This window comes from Pseudophryne corroboree, unplaced genomic scaffold (genome assembly GCF_028390025.1).
Source record: "Pseudophryne corroboree isolate aPseCor3 unplaced genomic scaffold, aPseCor3.hap2 scaffold_383, whole genome shotgun sequence".
NCBI lineage: Eukaryota > Metazoa > Chordata > Amphibia > Anura > Myobatrachidae > Pseudophryne > Pseudophryne corroboree.
Genome location: NW_026970030.1, coordinates 496,493 through 519,876, shown reverse-complemented (window position 1 = coordinate 519,876; position 23,384 = coordinate 496,493). Strand labels below are relative to the sequence as shown.

Here is a 23,384-nt window from a genome sequence, read left to right as displayed (position 1 = left end):
CTTTTCTTACCTGTTTGGTGGTTTCTTTGCATCGGGGGAGTCTCCCTGTGCAGACAATGTCTTGAGATGGTATTCAGTAAAGTATACATATAGGAGATGTGTCCCGGAAGCCACCTGTTTGCATAGGAATAGTATTGTCATCTTAATATAATAAAGGTTTAACTAAATATTGTTTGGGGCAGGGTAAAGGTGAACTTCCCTGAACAAACATGCTGGAGACACCATCCTCCTACAGCTTTCCCCTGCGTTTCCCCAGAGCCATCCCTGCGTCTCTCCAGCACTATCCCTCCCTACCCCAGAGCCATCCCTGCCTCCCTGCGTTTCTCCAGCACTATCCCTCCCTGTATCTACCCCAGCGCCATCCCTGCGTCTCTCCAGCACCATCCCTCCCTACCCCAGAGCCATCCCTGCCTCCCTGCGTTTCTCCAGCACTATCCCTCCCTGTATCTACCCCAGCGCCATCCCTGCCTCCCTGCGTCTCTCCAGCACCATCTCTCCCTGTATCTACCCAGCGCCATCCCTGCGTCTCTCCAGCACCATCCCTGCCTCCCTGCGTCTCTCCAGCACCATCTCTCCCTGTATCTACCCAGCGCCATCCCTGCCTCCCTGCGTCTCTCCAGCACCATCTCTCCCTGTATCTACCCAGCGCCATCCCTGCGTCTCTCCAGCACCATCCCTGCCTCCCTGCGTCTCTCCAGCACCATCTCTCCCTGTATCTACCCAGCGCCATCCCTGCCTCCCTGCGTCTCTCCAGCACCATCTCTCCCTGTATCTACCCAGCGCCATCCCTGCGTCTCTCCAGCACCATCTCTCCCTGTATCTACCCAGCGCCATCCCTGCCTCCCTGCGTCTCTCCAGCACCATCTCTCCCTGTATCTACCCAGCGCCATCCCTGCCTCCCTGCGTCTCTCCAGCACCATCTCTCCCTGTATCTACCCAGCGCCATCCCTGCCTCCCTGCGTCTCTCCAGCACCATCTCTCCCTGTATCTACCCAGCGCCATCCCTGCCTCCCTGCGTCTCTCCAGCACCATCTCTCCCTGTATCTACCCAGCGCCATCCCTGCCTCCCTGCGTCTCTCCAGCACCATCCCTCCCTGTATCTACCCAGCACCATCCCTGCCTCCCTGTGTCTCTCCAGCACCATCTCTCCCTGTATCTACCCCAGCACCATCCCTGCCTCCCTGTGTCTCTCCAGCACCATCTCTCCCTTTGTCTCTCCAGCACCATCTCTCCCTGTATCTACCCAGCGCCATCCCTGCCTCCCTGCGTCTCTCCAGCACCATCCCTCCCTGTATCTACCCAGCACCATCCCTGCCTCCCTGTGTCTCTCCAGCACCATCTCTCCCTGTATCTACCCAGCGCCATCCCTGCCTCCCTGCGTCTCTCCAGCACCATCTCTCCCTGTTTCTACCCAGCACCATCCCTGCCTCCCTGCGTCTCTCCAGCACCATCTCTCCCTTTGTCTCTTCAACGCCATCCCTCCCTGTATCTACCCAGCACCATCCCCGCGTCTCTCCAGCACCTTCCCTCCCTCTGCCTATTCATCACCATCCCTCCCTGTATCTACCCAGCACCATCCCCGCCTCACTGCATCTCTCCAGCACCTTCCCTCCCTGTCTCTACAATACCATCCCTCCCTTTATCTACCCAGCGCCATCCCCGCGTCTCTCCAGCACCATCCCTCCCTCTGTCTCTACAATACCATCCCTCCCTTTATCTACCCAGCGCCATCCCCGAGTCTCTCCAGCACCATCCCTCCCTCTGTCTCTTCACCGCCATCCCTCCCTGTATCTACCCAGCGCCATCCCCGCCTCCCTGCATCTCTCCAGCACCTTCCCTCCCTGTCTCTTCAATGCCATCCCTCCCTGTATCTACCCAGCGCCATCCCTGCGTCACTCCAGCATTCCCTCCCTCTGCCTATTCATCACCATCCCTCCCTGTATCTACCCAGTGCCATCCCCGCCTCCCTGCGTCTCTCCAGCACCTTCCCTCCCCCTGTCTCATTAATGCCATCCATTCCTGTATCTACCCAGCGCCATCCCTGCCTTCATCTCTCCAGCGCCATCCCATTAATTACACCCCAAAGCACCCACACCCTCATTTATTAATTACACCCCAAAGCACCCACATTCATTAATAACACCCCAGAGCACCCACACCATCATTCATTAATAAAAAACCCAGAGCACCCACACCCACATTCACTAATTACACCCCTAGCAATTCTCAATGACTAGTAACAACACCCCCCCCCCCAAAAAAAAAAAAAAACAACAACAACCCAAACCTCAATACTTTTTAGACATATGTGATATAAATAGCCCCCCCCTCCACACACACACACCTCCTCCAGCATTCACCCACTGTTGCTAACCTGTGGGCTGCTGTGTGCACCTCCCACAGCCAACAACAGAGTGGGCTCAGCTGCATGTAAGGTAGGGCTGGCCGAGTACTCCTATCTGTGTGCCCGCTCCTAATCTGTGCAGCGACGGCATGCTTACCGCCTTGTAAATCCAGCAGCATGGATCCAGCTTCGACCCCAGCAGCAGCTCCTCTGCTGCTCTCTGTGCGGCGTGTGTGGCGCAGCGCAGGGAACGAGGCAGACGTCCCTCCATGATGTCACCGCGTCTCATTCCCAGCCTGCCATCGGATGGGGGAGGCGGGCCATGTCACTGTAGTGCCGCCCGCCTCCCTCGTCTATTTAAATATGCAGCGCGGCGCATCACCAGCAGTAGCTGTTCGGGTATAAGCAGGGGAAGGTGGGCTGGCGGAGGCGGAACGGTTCCGCCTCCAGAAGGAGGTGACGGAACGCAGTTCCGCCCCGTTCCGGCCCACTTTAACCCCTGGGTATAGTGTAATTATGAAGTGCAGCATATGGGAGGGCTATAGCATAGTGATGTAGTGTGGCATATCGGGGGTGGTAGCGCATAGGCGTGCGTACAGGGGGTGCCTGGTGCGCACAGGCACTCCCTAATGTCCAGCACCGCTGCACGCCACGCTTGCTGTAGCACAGTGATCGGTGTGTGATCGGTGGAGCCTAGCCTGCAGCTCATTTCCGTACCTCTCACCACCGCTACGCCCGCCCCCCCCTCTGCCTGCTGCTAATACTATGCTGAGTGCATTCGTCGGCGGCCTCACTGGGGGGACTGGCGTCACCTTGCAATGTGACGTGGTGATGTCCGCCCATGCTCTCCTCCCGCCCACCTGTGCTTTCCTCCGGCTGCGGTCTCTCAGTCCTAGTGTGCCGCGGCCGCCACACCACTGGGGACTGGGAGCCGCCGGCAGACACATTCTGCTGAGACTTAATTGTCAGTGCGGGTTCCGGACGGCAGGCGGCGGGTGGGAGGGCAGACGGGGAACAGGTGTCACAAGGAGTGTGTGGGTAACTAATTCACAATACTTCCGCTCAACGTGGCACTGCTGGTCCTTCATCTCCCATGTCTCTTCACCAGGTGGCGGGCGGCCCGGAAATTAAATGATGTGTTGTGCAGCAGTCAGTGTGAAGTGACTGTGAGTAACACTGGTGGTGCTGATGATGCTGCTGCAGAATCGGGAAGCAATTAATTCATAAATATAATGTACTTTATCAGTGTATTATACATACATAAACATGTACATACGTGTATTTGTGTATACATGTATATACATGAGTGTGTGTGTGTGTGTGTGTGTGTGTGTGTGTGTATATATATATATATATATATATATGTATATATGACTTGGGGTTTGTTTTATTAGATAGAGCATGTCCCAGTGAAGTGCCTTTTGGGGTTGTGGTTTTTCAGAAAGTTACAGGTTTTTTTTAATTAAGAGAAATATGCCCCATTATAGAGATCGGGCATTTCAATTTGTTGCGCCTGCACAGTGGCCGCCAGCAGGGGGTGTACTAGAGTGCCTTCACTTGAGAGCCGCAATATGGCCGCCTTCTCCCCGGTTATTCTGTAAATAGGAAAATAACCTCACAGGTTCACATAGGGCAGAGTTGCCACTACTAGTGCAGGGCTGTAACGTACAGTACTAAGGAAAAGCCATATACTAAAGCGGCACGGTGACCTCACCCTTCTCAGAGACACCAGGGCGCAGCACACTGTACGGGGTACACTTGGTACACACACCTGTTAGCTCAGGGCAGCACTATAGGACCCTCCTGTAATGCTGTGCTGGCGGCGTGTAGTGATCAGGGCACTGGGAGACTGGCTGGCTGGTCTCCGTCTCTGCTGCCTATAGAACTTCCACCTCTGTTATATATCAGGGCTGCTCTCCTGTGTGTTCTCTTCCTCTCCTACCTCACACTGGAACTGGCCGCCCAGAGAACGAGAGGGCAGCGGCTGACATCAGAGAGGGTGCAGCAATCTGTGTGGGCAGAGCCCCTCACAGCAAGGTGTCCTTATGCTGTGCCCCGTGTAATCACTGTGATCCATACAGACTCTCACCCTGGTATGCTCTCTATTTATTATTATTTTTTTTACACTGCGGCATGCTCGAGGGAAGGGAACAGGCACCCCCCCACCCCACCGCCACTACTCCTCCGCCAGCATCACTGCCGAGCCGGTCAGTGTTCCGGCGGCAATGAGCAGTAGGCAGCCACCAGCAACAACAGCCAGGAAGCTGTTACTCCCGGCAGCAGTAGCGTCAAGCTGCAATTCAGCCAGCGGCACGATGATCCGGGAGACAGTGGCAGCACAGGGAAGCAGTACCCCCTCCAATCGCAGCACCAACCAGGAGACTGAGGCAGCAACCCACCCCCAGCAGCAGCACCACCCTGATGATAGGTGAGATGCATTTTGGTGTCACAAGAAGGTGGCCGGAGTAGTGGCTGGCTGTGGTCACACCCCGGGCAAAAGTGATAGTGATTTCAGTGTTCCCTTGCGCGGGGATTGGATGTGTAGATGTATGGAGGCTATGTTTGTATAGATGTGAGCGGCAGTGTGCGGATGTATGAGAGCGGCAGTGTGCGGATGTATGAGAGCGGCAATGTACGGCTGTATAACTGCGTCGGTGTGCGGCTGTAAGAGTGCGATGGTGTGCGGCTGTAAGAGTGCGATGGTGTGCGGCTGTAAGAGTGCGGCAGTGTGCGGATGTATGAGAGCGGGGTTGTACGGATGTATGAGAGCGGCAGTGTATGGATGTATGAGAGCAGCAGTGTACAGTAGTGTGAGAGCGGCAGTGTGCGGATGTATGAGAGTGGCGGTGTACGGATGTATGAGAGCGGCAGTGTATGGATGGCAGCGTCATAGGGAGGGATGTCGGAATGCTGTTATAGGGTTCCTAATACAAAATGGAATCCGTATAGTGGGCGGGGCTGGCACCATGGCACCACGTTGGGCTTGATGGGCAGGTAGTGCGGCAAGTACCCCCAAATTGGCGTCTGACGTCGCCCGCAGTCCACACTGTTGTGAGGAGTCAGAGTTAATTTTGACTGTGTAGTGTACTCACAGAGGACCTACCGCCCGTCCCCTCCTCGCATCTGAGCAGCAGCTCAAGCTCTTATTTTCTTTTTAATCAGGAGAGGCCGAGTGAACTGTGAGCAGGGGGGCAGAGCTACATGGGACCCAGAGGGGCTGCTGTGCTGTCAGAGAGGGAGAGGAAGAGAGAGATGAAGCTACTGCAGATCCCCAGCTGATTGTGAGGTGCCGGGTTGAAGGGTGATGTGATCACCCTTCTCCCTCGCTGCCGCTGGGGACCGCATCTAGGCTTCCTCCATCGAGGGCATGCGGCGCAGCAGTGGGCAGCGTGAATGAGTTTGTCTGACTCATTATACTGCTGCCTGTTGTGGACACCTCCGTCCGTACGGACTGGTGTACATGCCCAGCACAGAGGTGACAGTGTTGGTGGAAGTGCTGCCCAGCTCTGACCCTGCAGGCCTCCCTGATCTGGCTGCGGCCGCTGCTGCTGCGGCCTGAAACCCCTGCCGGTCCCCTCCATAGACTTCCGCCTGGCCAGCGCTGAGGTACTAGGGGTAGCCCAGCTGCGGGAAGGGTATGTCTCTGGCTTTCTCTCCGGCAGGGGAAGGTGACAGCGGCGGAGGAAGTGCTGCCCACCTCAGACACTACAGGCCTCCCCGATCCAGCTGCGGCCACAGCTGATGCTGCCAGAACCCCCTGCTGGTCTCCTTTGTTGACTGCCGCATGACCAGTGCTGAAGTACTGGGGGTAAGCCAGCTACGGGAAGAGTGTCTCTGCCTCGGGCTCTCTCTCTCTGGCAGGGGAAGGAAGGGCTGATTCTCTGGATCAACAGGGAGGGCTGGGCTGCAGGAACACAGCACTGGAAGAAACAGGAGGCCGAACTCATGACCAAAAAGTGAGCAGTGCAGTGATCAGCCCCCTGGTCTTTCCCTCTCTCTGGGTGCAGAGCTGTATTCTACAGAGAGAGCTGGGATGGGAAGAAGGGGAACGGCACTTGACATACACATACACGCGCAACACCTGACACACACACACACACATACACGTGCGGCACCTGACACACACACACGTAGCATCAGACACAATAAAATAAACATGCAGCACCTGACCCACACATACACGCGCAACACCTGACACACACACATATACACGTGCGGCACCTGACACACGTAGCATCAGACACAATAAAATAAACATGCAGCACCTGACACATGCATATACACGCAGCACCTGACACATACATATACACGCACACCATCAGACACACACATACACATGCAGCACCTTACTCACACACATAGACACGTGTAGCACCTGACGCACACACATGTACACGTGCAGCACCTGACGCACACTCATGTACACACGCAGCAACTGACGCACACTCGTGTACACGCGCAGCACCTAATGCACACTCATGTACACATGCAGCACCCGGCGCACACTCATGTACACGCGCAGCACCTAATGCACACTCATGTACACGTGCAGCACCTGACGCACACTCATGTACACGCGCAGCACCTGACACAGACATACGTATTCATGCACAGCACCAGACATACACTTGTACACACGCGGAGCACCTGATACTCACACACATATGCACCCGCAACACCTGACACACACACGTGCGGCAGCTGACGCATACACACGCACCATCAGACAAACACACACACACACACAGGAGCTGATACACAGGCAGCACCTGACACACACACACATACACGCGCAGCACCTGACACCACACACTCACACGTACAAGCAATGCATTTCACGCTTACCTCCAGCCTCAGTCACAGGCTGCTGCCGCCTACCCCCCTCCCTGCATCAGCTGCAAAGGCAGCAAAATATTTTGACTAAAGTCTCAAGGCCAATACACATTAAACGATGTCGCTCTGTGAGCGACATCGTCTAATGTTTCCCCCTCCCGGGCCGGCCGGCGGCCGACTGTACACACTGAGCGATATGACCGCTCATATCGCTCAGTGACGTCACGCCCCCGCCAGCCCTGCATGAAGGTCGTGGACGACAGTCCACATCCTTCATGCATGACCTACCGACAGCGACGATTGTTGCCGACCCGCGGGGCCGCGCATCGTTCGTCGCTGGCGGCATACACACTTAACGATAAAACGAGCGACGTCGCTCAAGGAGGGGGAAAATGAGCGACGTTGCTCATTAAATCGTTAAGTGTGTATGGACCTTAAACAATTCGGTTTGGTTAATAAAATAATTTTGCACAGAACAGTGATGTTATACGAACATTTTCATTAAACATTTAAATAATCAAATGTTTATTCTTACAGTGAAATTTTACATTTCTGAATAAAAAAAATAAATTTAAAAAAAGCGATGAAATTCCATAGACAAAAAACCTTACGGTTTCACATGTCCCATTAAGGCTTCTTAGACATGATCGAAATTTCAGAAACCTGTTGTAACTCTTCCACTCAAACTCCAAAAAGCAATGAAATTCCGATCATTAAGGCTGACGCCTTAATGGACGTGTTCCTTGCGCAATACAGATATGGTATGCCATCACAGCCTGTGGGTAAGTGCAGATTCAGCACTCTCACAGAGTGAGATTGCTGTCACTCACACAATGGTGGAGCTGCTAATTCACAGATTTGTGTGCTCATTGGAATACACACATGCAGTCTATGCAACTGAAAGTCTGAGCGGAAGACAAAGCTGCTCAGATGAGGTAAGAGTGTTGTTGATTGGAGGGAGGAGAGCGGTGTGGATGGGGGAACAGAAGTGTGTGGATAGAGGGAACACTAAGCAGCACTGATGGGGGGGACAAAGAAACACAGGGGGTAATTCAGACCGCAGCAGCAGCAATCGCAGTCTGAATTAGTTTGTGAGGTGCGCACGTGCAATGGCCGCACTGCGCGTGCGTACCCCAGGAGCCCAGTGAGGTGCTATCAGCATTTCAATGGCTGCGATCACCCTGCCTGATTGATAGGCAGAGATGGTTGCGGGGAAGGAGGGGGGCGTGCAAACAGCGTTAGAATGCCATTGGCAGGGCATGGTCTGCACAACGGAGGCGTTTCCGGACCACTGGGGGGTGGGCTGTAGCGGTTATCCCCTGCCAAGAGCGCAGGATCCACGAAATTTACCTTCAGGATGTCAGCTACATGAATGGGGTAAGAGTGGTGTGGATAGGGGGTAGATTAAGCAGCAAGTATGGGAAGGGAGACAGAGCGGTGCAGATGGGTTGAAAACACTGGCATGGATGGGTAGAAAACTGATGCAGATGGGAGAGAAGATAGTGTGCCATGTACTGAAGGAGGCAGAGTGACGTTGAAGAAGGAAACACTGAGCAGCACAGAGAGAAGGAAACGGTGGTACAGACAAGGCACAGGTGGGGAAAGACAGATGGTACAGATAAGTTAGTACAGACTAGCACAGATGGGAGAACACAGCAGTAGGGATTGGGGAAGACAGGGCAGCATGGGGGTGTATAGGGGAAGTAAGTGTAGATGCATAGACCGTAGATAGGGTATTATAGTTTTAGCAATTAACCAAGATGTTTGAGGGAGCTAAATGTGTATACTAAGTGAGATGGATGTATGGAGTTAGAAGGATGTTGTAACAAGGTGGGATTGTTGTGGTGACCGAATGGGATGGTTGTGGGCACTGTGTGGGATGGGAGCACCACAAAACTGCTCAGACCTTCAGTTGCATAGACTGCATGTGTGTATTCCAATGAGCACACAAATCTGTGAATTAGCAGCTCCACCATTGTGTGAGTGACAGCAATCTCACTCTGTGAGAGTGCTGAATCTGCACTTACCCACAGGCTGTGATGGCATACCATATCTGTATTGCGCAAGGAACACGTCCATTAAGGCGTCAGCCTTAATGATCGGAATTTCATTGCTTTTTGGAGTTTGAGTGGAAGAGTTACAACAGGTTTCTGAAATTTCGATCATGTCTAAGAAGCCTTAATGGGACATGTGAAACCGTAAGGTTTTTTGTCTATGGAATATATATATATATATATATATATATATATATATAAATATATATATAAAAAAACAACAACCTTGAGTTGGGCTTTTTTTGGGGCTTTTTAGGATTGGTTTGGGCTTGTTTTGGGCTTATTTTTCAGTCATCGGTTGCTTGTTTTCCATTTCAGAGTTGGCAACACTGGTGTAGGCTGGCCTGTGCTGTAGTTCTTGAACTGTACTATACCGACAGCATTTGTATTGTGTTTTGGCTGTGCTGCAACACAGTACTTATGTGTGTAATGTTTATGTATGTTTTTTTGCTTCTTTATGTCAATAAAGACTGCTTTTTCAATCCAATATCTGAAAACAATCAATGTTTATCTTTGATGGCAATAGAAGTGGTATGATATTTGCTGCTTTTGAAAGGCAATATCTGATATGTCCCCTATCTGGGAACCATATATTAAATGGCTTTTCAGAAAAGGAAGATGGTAGAAGAGCTTTCAGTACTTGTTGGACCGATGCACATTTCCTATTCTAGCCTCCAAAAACAGATTCAGTTGCATTTTCCAGTGTGTTTTAAATGCGCCTTTGCAAATGTCTTACATCGACAAACTTATTTAGTACTATTTTGCAAATAGGGTTACATTGTTGCAACATTGTGTTCCCTAATTGCTTGATTTTTTAAATGCAACAATTGATAAAGACACCTGATAACTGCTCTGTGGAGTCTTATTTTGCGTCTACTTCTTATCTTCATTTAATTCCCTACCTCTAATCAAGGCATTTTTAAATGCTGGGGGCTGCCAGGACGTGAGGCCTACCTAGACTTTAGATCTGAATTTGAATGTACTTGTGAACTAACTTAATTTCCTACTTCTAAATTCATTCCTAAATTCACTACTTACATGAATCCTGTAGTTGGGCATTTTGGGACTTCGATTGTGGGCATTGTTTTGTGTCCAGACCAGCAGCAGGTGGTGTGCATTTGCTGGAAAGGCAACGAAGACCTCCGATATGCTGCATCTCCTGATGTGTGTCTACTTCAAGTGGCTGTCAGCAAATGCCTGCTAGATACCCCATTCCAAGCTGATTGTGACTTCACGGAACATGCATCATAGAACAGGCATGCTAGAACATGGGTCTTCAACCTGCGACCCTCCAGCTGCTGTGGAACTACACATCCCAGCATGCCCTGCCTCAGTTTTAGCATACCTTAATAGCAAAACTGTGGCAGGGCATGCTGGGATGTGTAGTTTCACAGCAGCTGGAGGGCCACAGGATGAAGACCCATGTGCTAGAGCCAAGCCGCAGGTACATTGAATGCTAGCAAGCTGAATGTTTAAATCCTTTTTGTTCCGCAGCATTCCAATGCGGAAGATTCCATGGAACCAGAGATTATTCCATTGAGAAGGACATGCTGCCTGGATGACTGCACTGTGCAAATTAAGTCACGGAGCCAGTTGGCTTGTGGGTGGCTCTGGTGACTGGGTGGTTGGGTGGGCGGTGTGTCGGAGGTGGAGCACATGCAAATGAATGTGTATCATCCAGCTAGTGAGAGTGAAAACTCATGCAGGAGTGTGCCTGCTTGTCAGTGGGTTATGCACCTTGCCAGACGTCAAATCTACATGGAGCAGCTGGAGGGGACAAGAGCAGGTTTGCAAAATATAGATAGAAGAGCATATATGCTGGCGCATTCTCCATGATTGTGTCAGCTTATGTTTTGGTGCACTGCACTTTCCTCCACTAAGTTTTAGCTATTTTGGTTAAACGCAAGTGTAGTTGCTTCTCGCCCTTTTGGCTGTGATCTTGTATCGTGGTTGAAGAGTCTGCTGGAGGGATTGTTTTCTTCATTGGCGAGAGACTGAAGATATTCCAGGATGGAAGGCTTGGGAACACTATCCGTTTTTAAGTTGTGGAAGAGTTGAAAGACCGGATTGGACTACATTCTATAGTAAAGGATATCTTTGTATTTATTAATCCTCCCTTTATATGTGTCGGTCTTTCAATAAAGCTTCGGGCTTGTGATTCCCTCACCCTCTTACACTCCACACCCATAGCCTTATTAACTGTTGTATTATTGTATTGTTTAAATGTATAGTGCAGTTCATGATTTATAGTGTAGGCTGGCCTGTGCTGTAGTTCTTGAACTGTACTATACCGACAGCATTTGTATTGTGTTTTATCTGTGCTGCAACACAGTACTTATGTGTGTAATGTTTATGTATGTTTTTTTTCTTCTTTATGTCAATAAAGACTGCTTTTTCAATCCAATATCTGAAAACAATCAATGTTTATCTTTGATGGCAATAGAAGTGGTATGATATTTGCTGCTTTTGAAAGGCAATATCTGATATGTCCCCTATCTGGGAACCATATATTAAATGGCTTTTCAGAAAAGGGAGATGGTAGAAGAGCTTTCAGTACTTGTAGGACCGATGCACATTTCCTATTCTAGCCTCCAAAAACAGATTCAGTTGCATTTTCCAGCGTGTTTTGGATGCGCCTTTGCAAATGTCTTACATCGACAAACTTATTTAGTACTATTTTGCAAATAGGGTTACATTGTTGCAACATTGTGTTCCCTAATTGCTTGATTTTTTAAATGCAACAATTGATAAAGACACCTGATAACTGCTCTGTGGAGTCTTATTTTGTGTCTACTTTTTATCTACATTTAATTCTCTACCTCTTATCAAGGCATTTTTAAGTGCTGGGGGCTGCCAGGACGTGAGGCCTACCTAGACTTTAGATCTGAATTTGAATGTACTTGTGAACTAACTTCATTTCCTACTTCTAAATTCATTCCTAAATTCACTACTTACATGAATCCTGTAGTTGGGCATTTTGGGACTTCGATTGTGGGCATTGTTTTGTGTCCAGACCAGCAGCAGGTGGTGTGCATTTGCTGGAAAGGCATCGAAGACCTCCGATCTCCTGATGTGTGTCTCCCTCAAGTGGCTGTCAGCAAATGCCTGCTAGACACCCCATTCCAAGCTGATTGTGACATCACGGTACATGCATCATAGAACAGGCATGCTAGAACATGGGTCTTCAACCTGCGACCCTCCAGCTGCTGTGGAACTACACATCCCAGCATGCCCTGCCTCAGTTTTAGCATACCTTAATAGCAAAACTGTGGCAGGGCATGCTGGGATGTGTAGTTTCACAGCAGCTGGAGGGCCACAGGATGAAGACCCATGTGCTAAAGCCAAGCCGCAGGTACATTGAATGCTAGCAAGCTGAATATTTAAATCCTTTTTATTCCGCAGCATTCCAATGTGGAAGATTCCATGGAACCAGAGATCCTTCCATTGAGAAGGACATGCTGCCTGGATGACTACACTGTGCAAATTAAATCACGGAGCCAGTTGGCTTGTGGGTGGCTCTGGTCACTGGGTGGTTGGGTGGGTGGTGTGTCGGAGGTGGAGCACATGCAAATGATTGTGTATCATCCAGCTAGTGAGAGAGAAAACTCATGCAGGAGTGTGCCTGCTTGTCAGTGGGTTATGCACCTTTCCAGACGTCAAATCTACATGGAGCAGCTGGAGAGGACAAGAGCAGGTTTGCAAAATATAGACAGAAGAGCTCTCCAGCCTAGTTTGCTGTCTGTTTCCACTTCTCTTTTCTTGAGCCGCTCCCTTCTATGCCCTTGCGCACTATCCTGACTTCTCCCATCTGCTTACTTTGTGCCTTCCAACGCACAATGCGAACTACAGGTAGTGCTGCAGGGCCCACACCCTTTTACTTGCCATACAGAGCAGCTCTGGAGCTGTTACAGTGCCCAGCTTCTGCAAGAAATCAGCTTGAATGCTTCAGGGGCTGGGGCATAGCCAACATGAGCCCCACACCGAAGGAGGGTGGAGGTGTTTAATGCGAACTAGGGGTCATCCAAGCGCCGCAAAAGGCCGCCATGCCCTGCACGCCCCTTTTCTCTTTTCATATGCAGACGAGGGTTGAAGCCAAATTTGACCCACTGCTTGGATGACATCACCATATGCAAATCCATCTGCTGCAGGCCTTCCCCCAGGAATGCTTGCACTAGTTGTTGCATTTGGTTTGTTGTTTGGGGGTGCTTCAGTATTAGGCAGCCTTCTGCCCTCCCATGTTCATCTGAAAATATGTGTTCTCCCTGCAGTTGTTGTCCCCAGATGAGAGTTCCCTTGTGCTGCCTCAGTTGAATCTTCTTTACTTGACAGAGATGTGCCTGAGCAGCGGCCCTCCCCAGCCCTATCCCAAATCATACTTATTTTGCATAGGAGATACCATGGTCATGAAGATTGTTCTCCCAGGGTGAGGTTCATTCATTGCATTCTGGGTATGCTGACCCCTGTGATTTCCCCAAATGTGGGAAACTTGACTGCATTATTTGTGGTAGTGGGGGACTGTGTTTGTGCTTTCCTCTGGTCAGCTCTGGTAAAAGTCAGATTTCTTTATCTCAGATCTTCCTCTAGCCTTGTTCTTCTTTCGAGAGTTCCCTTGTGCTGCCTCAGTTGGATCTCCTTTACTTGACAGGGGGGTGCCCAAGCTGCGACCCTCCCCAGCTCTAGCCCAACTCCTACTTACCTGCCAGGTGAGATACTATGATCATGAAGGTGCTTCTCCCAGGGCAAGGCTCACCCATTGCACTCTGGGTGTGCTGCCCCTGTGATTTCCCCAAATGTGGGAAACTTGACTGCATAATTTGTGTTTCCACTGGTCGGCTTTCATATAATTCAGATCTCTTTGTCTCAGGTCTCTCTCCAGCCTAGTTTGCAGTCTGTTTCCACTTCTTTTTTTTTTGAGCCCCTCCCTTCTATACCCTTGTGCACTATCCTGACTTCTCCTCCTGTCTGCTTACTTTGTGCCTTCCAATGCACAATGCAAACTACAGGTAGTGCTGCAGGGCCCACAAACTTTTACTTGCATTACAGAGCAGCTCTGGAGCTGTTACAGTGCCAAGCTGCTGCAAGAAATCAGCTTGAATGCTTCAGGGGCTGGGGCATTGCCAACATGAGCCCCACACCGAAGGAGGGTGGGGGTGTTTAATGCGAACTAAGGGTCATCCAAGCGCCGCAAAAGGCCGCCATTCCCTACATACCCCTTTTCTCTTTTCATATGCAGATGAGGGTTCCAGCCAACTTTGGCCCACTGCTTGGATGACATCACTGTATGCAAATCCGTCTTCTGCAGACCATCCCCCAGGAATGCTTGTACTAGTTGTTGCATTTGGTTTGTTGTTTGGGGGTGCTTCAGTATTAGGCAGCCTTCTGCCCTCCCATGTTCATCTGAAAATATGTGTTCTCCCTGCAGTTGTTGTCCCCAGATGAGAGTTCCCTTGTGCTGCCTCAGTTGAATCTCCTTTACTTGACAGAGATGTGCCTGAGCAGCGGCCCTCCCCAGCCCTATCCCAAATCATACTTATTTTGCATAGGAGATATCATGGTAATGAAGACTGTTATCCCAGGGTGAGGTTCATTCATTGCATTCTGGGTATTCTGACCCCTGTGATTTCCCCAAATGTGGGAAACTCGACTTCATTATTTGTGGTAGTGGGGGACTGTGTTTGTGCTTTTCTCTGGTCAGCTCTGGTAAAAGTCAGATTTATTTGTCTCAGATCTTCATCTAGCCTTGTTCTTCTTTCGAGAGTTCCCTTGTGCTGATTCACTTGGATCTCCTTCACTTGACAGGGAAGTGCCCGAGCAGCGACCCTACCCAGCTCTAGCCCAACTCCTACTTACCTGCCAGGTGAGATACTATGATCATGAAGGTGCTTCTCCCAGGGCAAGGCTCACCCATTGCACTCTGGGTGTGCTGCTCTTGCGATTTCCCCAAATGTGGGAAACTTGACTGCATAATTTGTGTTTCCCCTGGTCGGCTCTCGTATAATTCAGATCTCTTTGTCTCAGGTCTCTCTCCAGCCTAGTTTGCTGTCTGTTTCCACTTCTCTTTTCTTGAGCCGCTCCCTTCTATGCCCTTGCGCACTATTATGACCTCTCCTGTCTGCTTACTTTGTGCCTTCCAACGTCAATGCAAACTACAGGTAGTGCTGCAGGGCCCTCACCCTTTTACATGCTTTACATAGCAGCTCTGGAGCTGTTACAGTGCCCAGCTGCTGCAAGAAATCAGCTTGAATGCTTCTAGGGCTGGGGCATAGCCAACATGAGCCCCACACCGAAGGAGGGTGGAGGTGTTTAATGTGAATTAGGGGTCATCCAAGCGCCGCAAAAGGCCGCCATGCCCTGCACATCCCTTTTTTCTTTTCATATGCAGACGAGGGTTGAAGCCAACTTTGACCCACTGCTTGGATGACATCACCATATGCAAATCCATCTGCTACAGGCCTTCCCCCAGGAATGCTTGCACTAGTTGTTGCATTTGGTTTGTTGTTTGGGGGTGCTTCAGTATTAGGCAGCCTTCTGCCCTCCCATGTTCATCTGAAAATATGTGTTCTCCCTGCAGTTGTTGTCCCCAGATGAGAGTTCCCTTGTGCTGCCTCAGTTGAATCTCCTTTACTTGACAGAGATGTGCCTGAGCAGCGGCCCTCCCCAGCTCTATCCCAAATCATACTTATTTTGCATAGGAGATACCATGGTCATGAAGATTGTTCTCCCAGGTTGAGGTTCATTCATTGCATTCTGGGTATGCTGACCCCTGTGATTTCCCCAAATGTGGGAAACTTGACTGCATTATTTGTGGTAGTGGGGGACTGTGTTTGTGCTTTCCTCTGGTCAGCTCTGGTAAAAGTCAGATTTCTTTGTCTCAGATCTTCCTCTAGCCTTGTTCTTCTTTCGAGAGTTCCCTTGTGCTGCCTCAGTTGGATCTCCTTTACTTGACAGGGGGGTGCCCAAGCAGCGACCCTCCCCAGCTCTAGCCCAACTCCTACTTACCTGCCAGGTGAGATACTATGATCATGAAGGTGCTTCTCCCAGGGCAAGGCTCACCCATTGCACTCTGGGTGTGCTGCCCCTGTGATTTCCCCAAATGTGGGAAACTTGACTGCATAATTTGTGTTTCCACTGGTCGGCTTTCATATAATTCAGATCTCTTTGTCTCATGTCTCTCTCCAGCCTAGTTTGCAGTCTGTTTCCACTTCTTTTTTTTGAGCCCCTCCCTTCTATACCCTTGTGCACTATCCTGACTTCTCCTCCTGTCTGCTTACTTTGTGCCTTCCAATGCACAATGCAAACTACAGGTAGTGCTGCAGGGCCCACAAACTTTTACTTGCATTACAGAGCAGCTCTGGAGCTGTTACAGTGCCAAGCTGCTGCAAGAAATCAGCTTGAATGCTTCAGGGGCTGGGGCATTGCCAACATGAGCCCCACACCGAAGGAGGGTGGGGGTGTTTAATGCGAACTAAGGGTCATCCAAGCGCCGCAAAAGGCCGCCATTCCCTACATACCCCTTTTCTCTTTTCATATGCAGATGAGGGTTCCAGCCAACTTTGGCCCACTGCTTGGATGACATCACTGTATGCAAATCCGTCTTCTGCAGACCTTCCCCCAGGAATGCTTGTACTAGTTGTTGCATTTGGTTTGTTGTTTGGGGGTGCTTCAGTATTAGGCAGCCTTCTGCCCTCCCATGTTCATCTGAAAATATGTGTTCTCCCTGCAGTTGTTGTCCCCAGATGAGAGTTCCCTTGTGCTGCCTCAGTTGAATCTCCTTTACTTGACAGAGATGTGCCTGAGCAGCGGCCCTCCCCAGCCCTATCCCAAATCATACTTATTTTGCATAGGAGATATCATGGTAATGAAGACTGTTATCCCAGGGTGAGGTTCATTCATTGCATTCTGGGTATTCTGACCCCTGTGATTTCCCCAAATGTGGGAAACTCGACTTCATTATTTGTGGTAGTGGGGGACTGTGTTTGTGCTTTTCTCTGGTCAGCTCTGGTAAAAGTCAGATTTCTTCGTCTCAGATCTTCCTCTAGCCTTGTTCTTCTTTCGAGAGTTCCCTTGTGCTGCCTCAGTTGGATCTCCTTCACTTGACAGGGGGGTGCCCGAGCTGCGACCCTCCCCAGCTCTAGCCCAACTCCTACTTACCTGCCAGGTGAGATACTATGATCATGTAGGTGCTTCTCCCAGGGCAAGGCTCACCCATTGCACTCTGGGTGTGCTGCCCCTGTGATTTCCCCAAATGTGGGAAACTTGACTGCATAATTTGTGTTTCCCCTGGTCGGCTCTCGTATAATTCAGATCTCTTTGTCTCAGGTCTCTCTCCAGCCTAGTTTGCTGTCTGTTTCCACTTCTCTTTTCTTGAGCCGCTCCCTTCTATGCCCTTGTGCACTAATCTGACCTCTCCTGTCTGCTTACTTTGTGCCTTCCAACGCACAATGCAAACTACAGGTAGTGCTGCAGGGCCCACACCCTTTTACATGCTTTACAGAGCAGCTCTGGAGCTGTTACAGTGCCCAGCTGCTGCAAGAAATCAGCTTGAATGCTTCAGGGGCTGGGGCATAGCCAACATGAGCCCCACACCGAAGGAGGGTGGAGATGTTTAATGCGAATTAGGGGTCATCCAAGCGCCGCAAAAGGCCGCCATTCCCTGCACATCCCTTTTTTCTTTTCATATGCAGATGAGGGTTGAAGCCAACTTTGACCCACTGCTTGGATGACATCACCATATGCAAATCCATCTGCTGCAGGCCTTCCCCAGGAATGCTTGCACTAGTTGTTGCATTTGGTTTGTTGTTTGGGGGTGCTTCAGTATTAGGCAGCCTTCTGCCCTCCCATGTTCATCTGAAAATATGTGTTCTCCCTGCAGTTGTTGTCCCAAGATGAGAGTTCCCTTGTGCTGCCTCAGTTGAATCGCCTTTACTTGACAGAGATGTGCCTGAGCAGCGGCCCTCCCCAGCCCTATCCCAAATCATACTTATTTTGCATAGGAGATACCATGGTCATGAAGATTGTTCTCCCAGGGTGAGGTTCATTCATTGCATTCTGGTTATGCTGACCGCTGTGATTTCCCCAAATGTTGGAAACTCGACTGCATTATTTGTGGTAGTGGGGGGCTGTGTTTGTGCTTTCCTCTGGTCAGCTCTGGTAAAAGTCAGATTTCTTTGTCTCAGATCTTCCTCTAGCCTTGTTCTTCTTTCGAGAGTTCCCTTGTGCTGCCTCAGTTGGATCTCCTTCACTTGACAGGGGGGTGCCCGAGCAGCGACCCTCCCCAGCTCTAGCCCAACTCCTACTTACCTGCCAGGTGAGATCCTATGATCATGTAGGTGCTTCTCCCAGGGCAAGGCTCACCCATCGCACTCTGGGTGTGCTGCCCCTATGATTTCCCCAAATGTGGGAAACTTGACTGCATAATTTGTGTTTCCCCTGGTCGGCTCTCGTATAATTCAGATGTCTTTGTCTCAGGTCTCTCTCCAACCTAGTTTGCTGTCTGTTTCCACTTCTCTTTTCTTGAGCCGCTCCCTTCTATGCCCTTGCGCACTATCCTGACTTCTCCCGTCTGCTTACTTTGTGCCTTCCAACGCACAATGCGAACTACAGGTAGTGCTGCAGGGCCCACACCCTTTTACTTGCCTTACAGAGCAGCTCTGGAGCTGTTACAGTGCCCAGCTGCTGCAAGAAATCAGCTTGAATGCTTCAGGGGCTGGGGCATAGCCAACATGAGCCCCACACCGAAGGAGGGTGGAGGTGTTTAATGCGGACTAGGGGTCATCCAAGCGCCGCAAAAGGCCGCCATGCCCTGCACGCCCCTCTTCTCTATTCATATGCAGATGAGTGTTGAAGCCAACTTTGACCCACTGCTTGGATGACATCACCATATGCAAATCCATCTGCTGCAGGCCTTCCCCCAGGAATGCTTGCACTAGTTGTTGCATTTGGTTTGTTGTTTGGGGGTGCTTCAGTATTAGGCAGCCTTCTGCCCTCCCATGTTCATCTGAAAATATGTGTTCTCCCTGCAGTTGTTGTCCCCCGATGAGAGTTCCCTTGTGCTGCCTCAGTTGAATCTCCTTTACTTGACAGAGATGTGCCTGAGCAGCGGCCCTCCCCAGCTCTATCCCAAATCATACTTATTTTGCATAGGAGATACCATGGTCAAGAAGATTGTTTTCCCAGGGTGAGGTTCATTCATTGCATTCTGGGTATGCTGACCCCTGTGATTTCCCCAAATGTGGGAAACTGGACTGCATTATTTGTGGTAGTGAGGGACTGTGTTTGTGCTTTCTTCTGGTCAGCTCTGGTAAAAGTCAGATTTCTTTGTCTCAGATCTTCCTCTAGCCTTGTTCTTCTTTCGAGAGTTCCCTTGTGCTGCCTCAGTTGGATCTCCTTCACTTGACAGGGGGGTGCCCGAGCAGCGACCCTCCCCAGCTCTAGCCCAGCTCCTACTTACCTGCCAGGTGAGATACTATGATCATGAAGGTGCTTCTCCCAGGGCAAGGCTCACCCATTGCACTCTGGGTGTGCTACTCCTGCGGTTTCCCCAAATGTTGGACACTTGACTGCATAATTTGTGTTTCACCTGGTCGGCTCTCGTATAATTCAGATCTCTTTGTCTCAGGTCTCTCTCCAGCCTAATTTGCAGTCTGTTTCCACTTCTCTTTTCTTGAGTTGCTCCCTTCTATGCCCTTGCGCACTATCCTGACTTCTCCCGTCTGCTTACTTTGTGCCTTCCAACACACAATGCAAACTACAGGTAGTGCTGCAGGGCCCACACCCTTTTACTTGCCTTACAGAGCAGCTCTGGAGCTGTTACAGTGCCCAGCTGCTGCAAGAAATCAGCTTGAATGCTTCAGGGGCTGGGGCATAGCTATCATGAAACCCACACCGAAGGAGGGTGGAGGTGTTTAATGCGAACTAGGGGTCATCCAAGCACCGCAAAAGGCCGCCATGCCCTGCATGCCAATTTTATCTTTTCATAAGCAGACGAGGGTTGAAGCCAACTTTGACCCACTGTTTGGATGACATCACCATATGCAAATCCATCTGCTGCAGGCCTTCCCCCAGGAATGCTTGCACTAGTTGTTGCATTTGGTTTGTTGTTTGGGGGTGCTTCAGTATTAGGCAGCCTTCTGCCCTCCCATGTTCATCTGAAAATATGTGTACCTCCTGCAGTTGTTGTCCCCAGATGAGAGTTCCCTTGTGCTGCCTCAGTTGAATCTCCTTTACTTGACAGAGATGTGCCTGAGCAGCGGCCCTCTCCAGCCCTATCCCAAATCATACTTATTTTGCATAGGAGATACCATGGTCATGAAGATTGTTCTCCCAGGGTGAGGTTCATTCATTGCATTCTGGGTATGCTGACCCCTGTTATTTTCCCAAATGTGGTAAACTTGACAGCATTATTTGTGGTAGTGGGGGACTGTGTTTGTGCTTTCCTCTGGTCAGCTCTGGTAAAAGTCAGATTTCTTTGTCTCAGATCTTCCTCTAGCATTGTTCTTCTTTCGAGAGTTCCCTTGTGCTGCCTCAGTTGGATCTCCTTCACTTGACAGGGGGGTGCCCGAGCAGCGACCCTCCCCAGCTCTAGCCCAACTCCTACTTACCTGCTAGGTGAGATACTATGATCATGAAGGTGCTTCTCCCAGGGCAAGGCTCACCAATTGCACTCTGGGTGTGCTGCTCCTGCGATATCCCCAAATGTGGGAAACTTGACTGCATAATTTGTGTTTTCCCTGGTCGGCTCTCGTATAATTCAGATCTCTTTGTCTCATGTCTTTCTCCAGCCTAGTTTGCTGTCTGTTTACACTTCTCTTTTCTTGAGCCACTCCCTTCTATGCCCTTGCGCACTATCTTGACTTCTCCCGTCTGCTTACTTTGTGCCTTCCAACGCACAATGCGAACTACAGGTAGTGCTGCAGGGCCCACACCCTTTTAGTTGCCTTACAGGGCAGCTCTGGAGCTATAACAGTGCCCAGCTGCTGCAAGTAATCAGCTTGAATGCTTCAGGGGCTGGGGCATAGCCAACATGAGCCCCACACCGAAGTAGGGTGGAGGTGTTTAATGCGAACTAGGGGTCATCCAAGCGCCGCAAAAGGCCGCCATGCCCTGCACGCCCCTTTTCTCTTTTCATATGCAGACGAGGGTTGAAGCCAACTTTGACCCACTGCTTGGATGACATCACCATATGCAAATCCATCTGCTGCAGGCCTTCCCCCAGGAATGCTTGTACTAGTTGTTGCATTTGGTTTGTTGTTTGGGGGTGCTTCAGTATTAGGCAGCCTTCTGCCCTCCCATGTTCATCTGAAAATATGTGTTCTCCCTGCAGTTGTTGTCCCCAGATGAGAGTTTCCTTGTGCTGCCTCAGTTGAATCTCCTTTACTTGACAAGGGAGGCATTTTGGATTTTTTCTTTGGGTACCCTTACACCTGATGGTCTGAATGAGAGCATCGAACTGAACAACATTGGCAGTCTCTGAAGATTTTATCTATTGATTTACCTAATATATTATTTATTGAATATCCATTTATTGTATGTTTAATAAATAAACAAAATTATTAGAAGTAGCTATTTTGGAAACAGCTTTCCTTTTAGGATGAAACTGTATAATCCTGTTGTATGTGTTCCTTTAAAGTTCTTTAGTAAAATCCACTAGTAATGATGAACATCAGATTTCTTCCTCCATCCTCTTTTTACACTTTCTCTTGGTTCTATATATATATATATATTTTTTTTTATTTTTATTTTTTCCCCCTCCTTCTCCCAAAAGGCCCCCCTCCCTCCCCCCCCTCCCTGTTTTAAATTTTAAAATCTTTAAATATTTAAATCTTCGAATCCTTAAATTGTCTGTTTAATATTTATTTTTTCTTCAATTCTTTTTGTTGTTTAAACAGCAATGTAGTTATTCCAGGGGTTAAAATAATGAAATATAGAAATAATATTAACAAAAATTAAAGGTAAAAATGAATTGATAGAATGATCCCATTAAAAGTAAATAAATAATATGGATGTTAAGCTGAGCGGGTTGGATTCAAACATGGGACTAGCTGCATAGAGTGCATTTGATGTTTCCCCTGCGCCACAAGAACTGCTTTAGTAGTGGCATGGATTTATGTTACCCTAAAAGGTTTTATATAAGTAAATGGGGATCCTTAGTGCTGAGTCTCTGAATTATGTATATGTGATTATAGATATGAGGTATTGATTGAAAGATTATAGGTTAATCTGTATATAGATTATATATTTTCTGTTATTTTTTAAACCACCTTGTTGCTTATTTTATTATTATTTTTAATCACCATGTTGCTTATTTTTATATTATGAAATGCCTTTATATGTGCAATTGCAATTAGAAAGTTGTTCCATATGTGAGTCATTACATGTATGCATCCAATTAGTACATGTATGTATCCAATCAACTAATTAGTAATGCTATTGGTCCGGTGCATTTTAAAAAGAGCCTGCTAGGCTGCTGATGTATCCTCTGACGAAACCGCTCTTGGATAACAGCGGAGAAACGCGTAAGGAAGGTGATTACCGGACACTCTGATTGCTGAGATATAAGCCCGTTCATGAACGAGCTACATCACGGCGGACGTCTGATGTAAAGACAGCGGTGAAGGGGAAAAAGCAATTTGAGACCGAGCAAAAGGAGGTCTCTACCCCACGGCAGGGAGAAATATCCCGACCGCGAGTGCCAATAAGATCCATCCACGGTTAACGGGGGTCGTAGCATACCGCTGTGTTTCACCAACCATCACAGCGCTCTCCCCCTGTTTTCTTTCATTACTCACGTGAGTTACATATGAACTTTAACTGCAGTAAATAATAAGAATTTACTTACCGATAATTCTATTTCTCATAGTCCGTAGTGGATGCTGGGGACTCCGTAAGGACCATGGGGAATAGCGGCTCCGCAGGAGACTGGGCACATCTAAAGAAAGCTTTAGGACTATGTGGTGTGCACTGGCTCCTCCCCCTATGACCCTCCTCCAAGCCTCAGTTAGGATACTTTGCCCGGACGAGCGTACACAATAAGGAAGGATTTTGAATCCCGGGTAAGACTCATACCAGCCACACCAATCACACCGTATAACTTGTGATCTGAACCCAGTTAACAGTATGATAACAGAGGAGCCTCTGAAAAGATGGCTCCCAAC

At 49.4% G+C, this 23,384-nt stretch overlaps 14 non-coding genes across 14 annotated transcripts; all 14 read left to right on the top strand.

The window, feature by feature from the left end:
- Positions 1-13,603: 13,603 nt before the first annotated feature.
- Positions 13,604-13,767, top strand: LOC135022166 (U1 spliceosomal RNA). The gene has a single exon (XR_010219324.1). It is a non-coding gene; the product is annotated as a U1 spliceosomal RNA (small nuclear RNA).
- Positions 13,768-13,919: 152 nt separating this feature from the next.
- Positions 13,920-14,082, top strand: LOC135022124 (U1 spliceosomal RNA). The gene has a single exon (XR_010219287.1). It is a non-coding gene; the product is annotated as a U1 spliceosomal RNA (small nuclear RNA).
- Positions 14,083-14,757: 675 nt separating this feature from the next.
- Positions 14,758-14,921, top strand: LOC135022114 (U1 spliceosomal RNA). Its single transcript, XR_010219278.1, has one exon. It is a non-coding gene; the product is annotated as a U1 spliceosomal RNA (small nuclear RNA).
- Positions 14,922-15,073: 152 nt separating this feature from the next.
- LOC135022126 (U1 spliceosomal RNA) lies at positions 15,074-15,236 on the top strand. Its single transcript, XR_010219289.1, has one exon. It is a non-coding gene; the product is annotated as a U1 spliceosomal RNA (small nuclear RNA).
- Positions 15,237-15,906: 670 nt separating this feature from the next.
- Positions 15,907-16,070, top strand: LOC135022179 (U1 spliceosomal RNA). The gene has a single exon (XR_010219337.1). It is a non-coding gene; the product is annotated as a U1 spliceosomal RNA (small nuclear RNA).
- Positions 16,071-16,222: 152 nt separating this feature from the next.
- On the top strand, positions 16,223-16,385 carry LOC135022123 (U1 spliceosomal RNA). Its single transcript, XR_010219286.1, has one exon. It is a non-coding gene; the product is annotated as a U1 spliceosomal RNA (small nuclear RNA).
- A 673-nt stretch (positions 16,386-17,058) lies between these two features.
- LOC135022113 (U1 spliceosomal RNA) lies at positions 17,059-17,222 on the top strand. Its single transcript, XR_010219277.1, has one exon. It is a non-coding gene; the product is annotated as a U1 spliceosomal RNA (small nuclear RNA).
- Positions 17,223-17,374: 152 nt separating this feature from the next.
- LOC135022131 (U1 spliceosomal RNA) lies at positions 17,375-17,537 on the top strand. The gene has a single exon (XR_010219294.1). It is a non-coding gene; the product is annotated as a U1 spliceosomal RNA (small nuclear RNA).
- Positions 17,538-18,207: 670 nt separating this feature from the next.
- LOC135022193 (U1 spliceosomal RNA) lies at positions 18,208-18,371 on the top strand. The gene has a single exon (XR_010219351.1). It is a non-coding gene; the product is annotated as a U1 spliceosomal RNA (small nuclear RNA).
- Positions 18,372-18,523: 152 nt separating this feature from the next.
- On the top strand, positions 18,524-18,686 carry LOC135022152 (U1 spliceosomal RNA). The gene has a single exon (XR_010219311.1). It is a non-coding gene; the product is annotated as a U1 spliceosomal RNA (small nuclear RNA).
- A 671-nt stretch (positions 18,687-19,357) lies between these two features.
- On the top strand, positions 19,358-19,521 carry LOC135022190 (U1 spliceosomal RNA). The gene has a single exon (XR_010219348.1). It is a non-coding gene; the product is annotated as a U1 spliceosomal RNA (small nuclear RNA).
- Positions 19,522-19,673: 152 nt separating this feature from the next.
- Positions 19,674-19,836, top strand: LOC135022143 (U1 spliceosomal RNA). The gene has a single exon (XR_010219305.1). It is a non-coding gene; the product is annotated as a U1 spliceosomal RNA (small nuclear RNA).
- Positions 19,837-20,507: 671 nt separating this feature from the next.
- On the top strand, positions 20,508-20,671 carry LOC135022184 (U1 spliceosomal RNA). Its single transcript, XR_010219342.1, has one exon. It is a non-coding gene; the product is annotated as a U1 spliceosomal RNA (small nuclear RNA).
- Positions 20,672-20,823: 152 nt separating this feature from the next.
- LOC135022147 (U1 spliceosomal RNA) lies at positions 20,824-20,986 on the top strand. The gene has a single exon (XR_010219307.1). It is a non-coding gene; the product is annotated as a U1 spliceosomal RNA (small nuclear RNA).
- Positions 20,987-23,384: the final 2,398 nt, after the last annotated feature.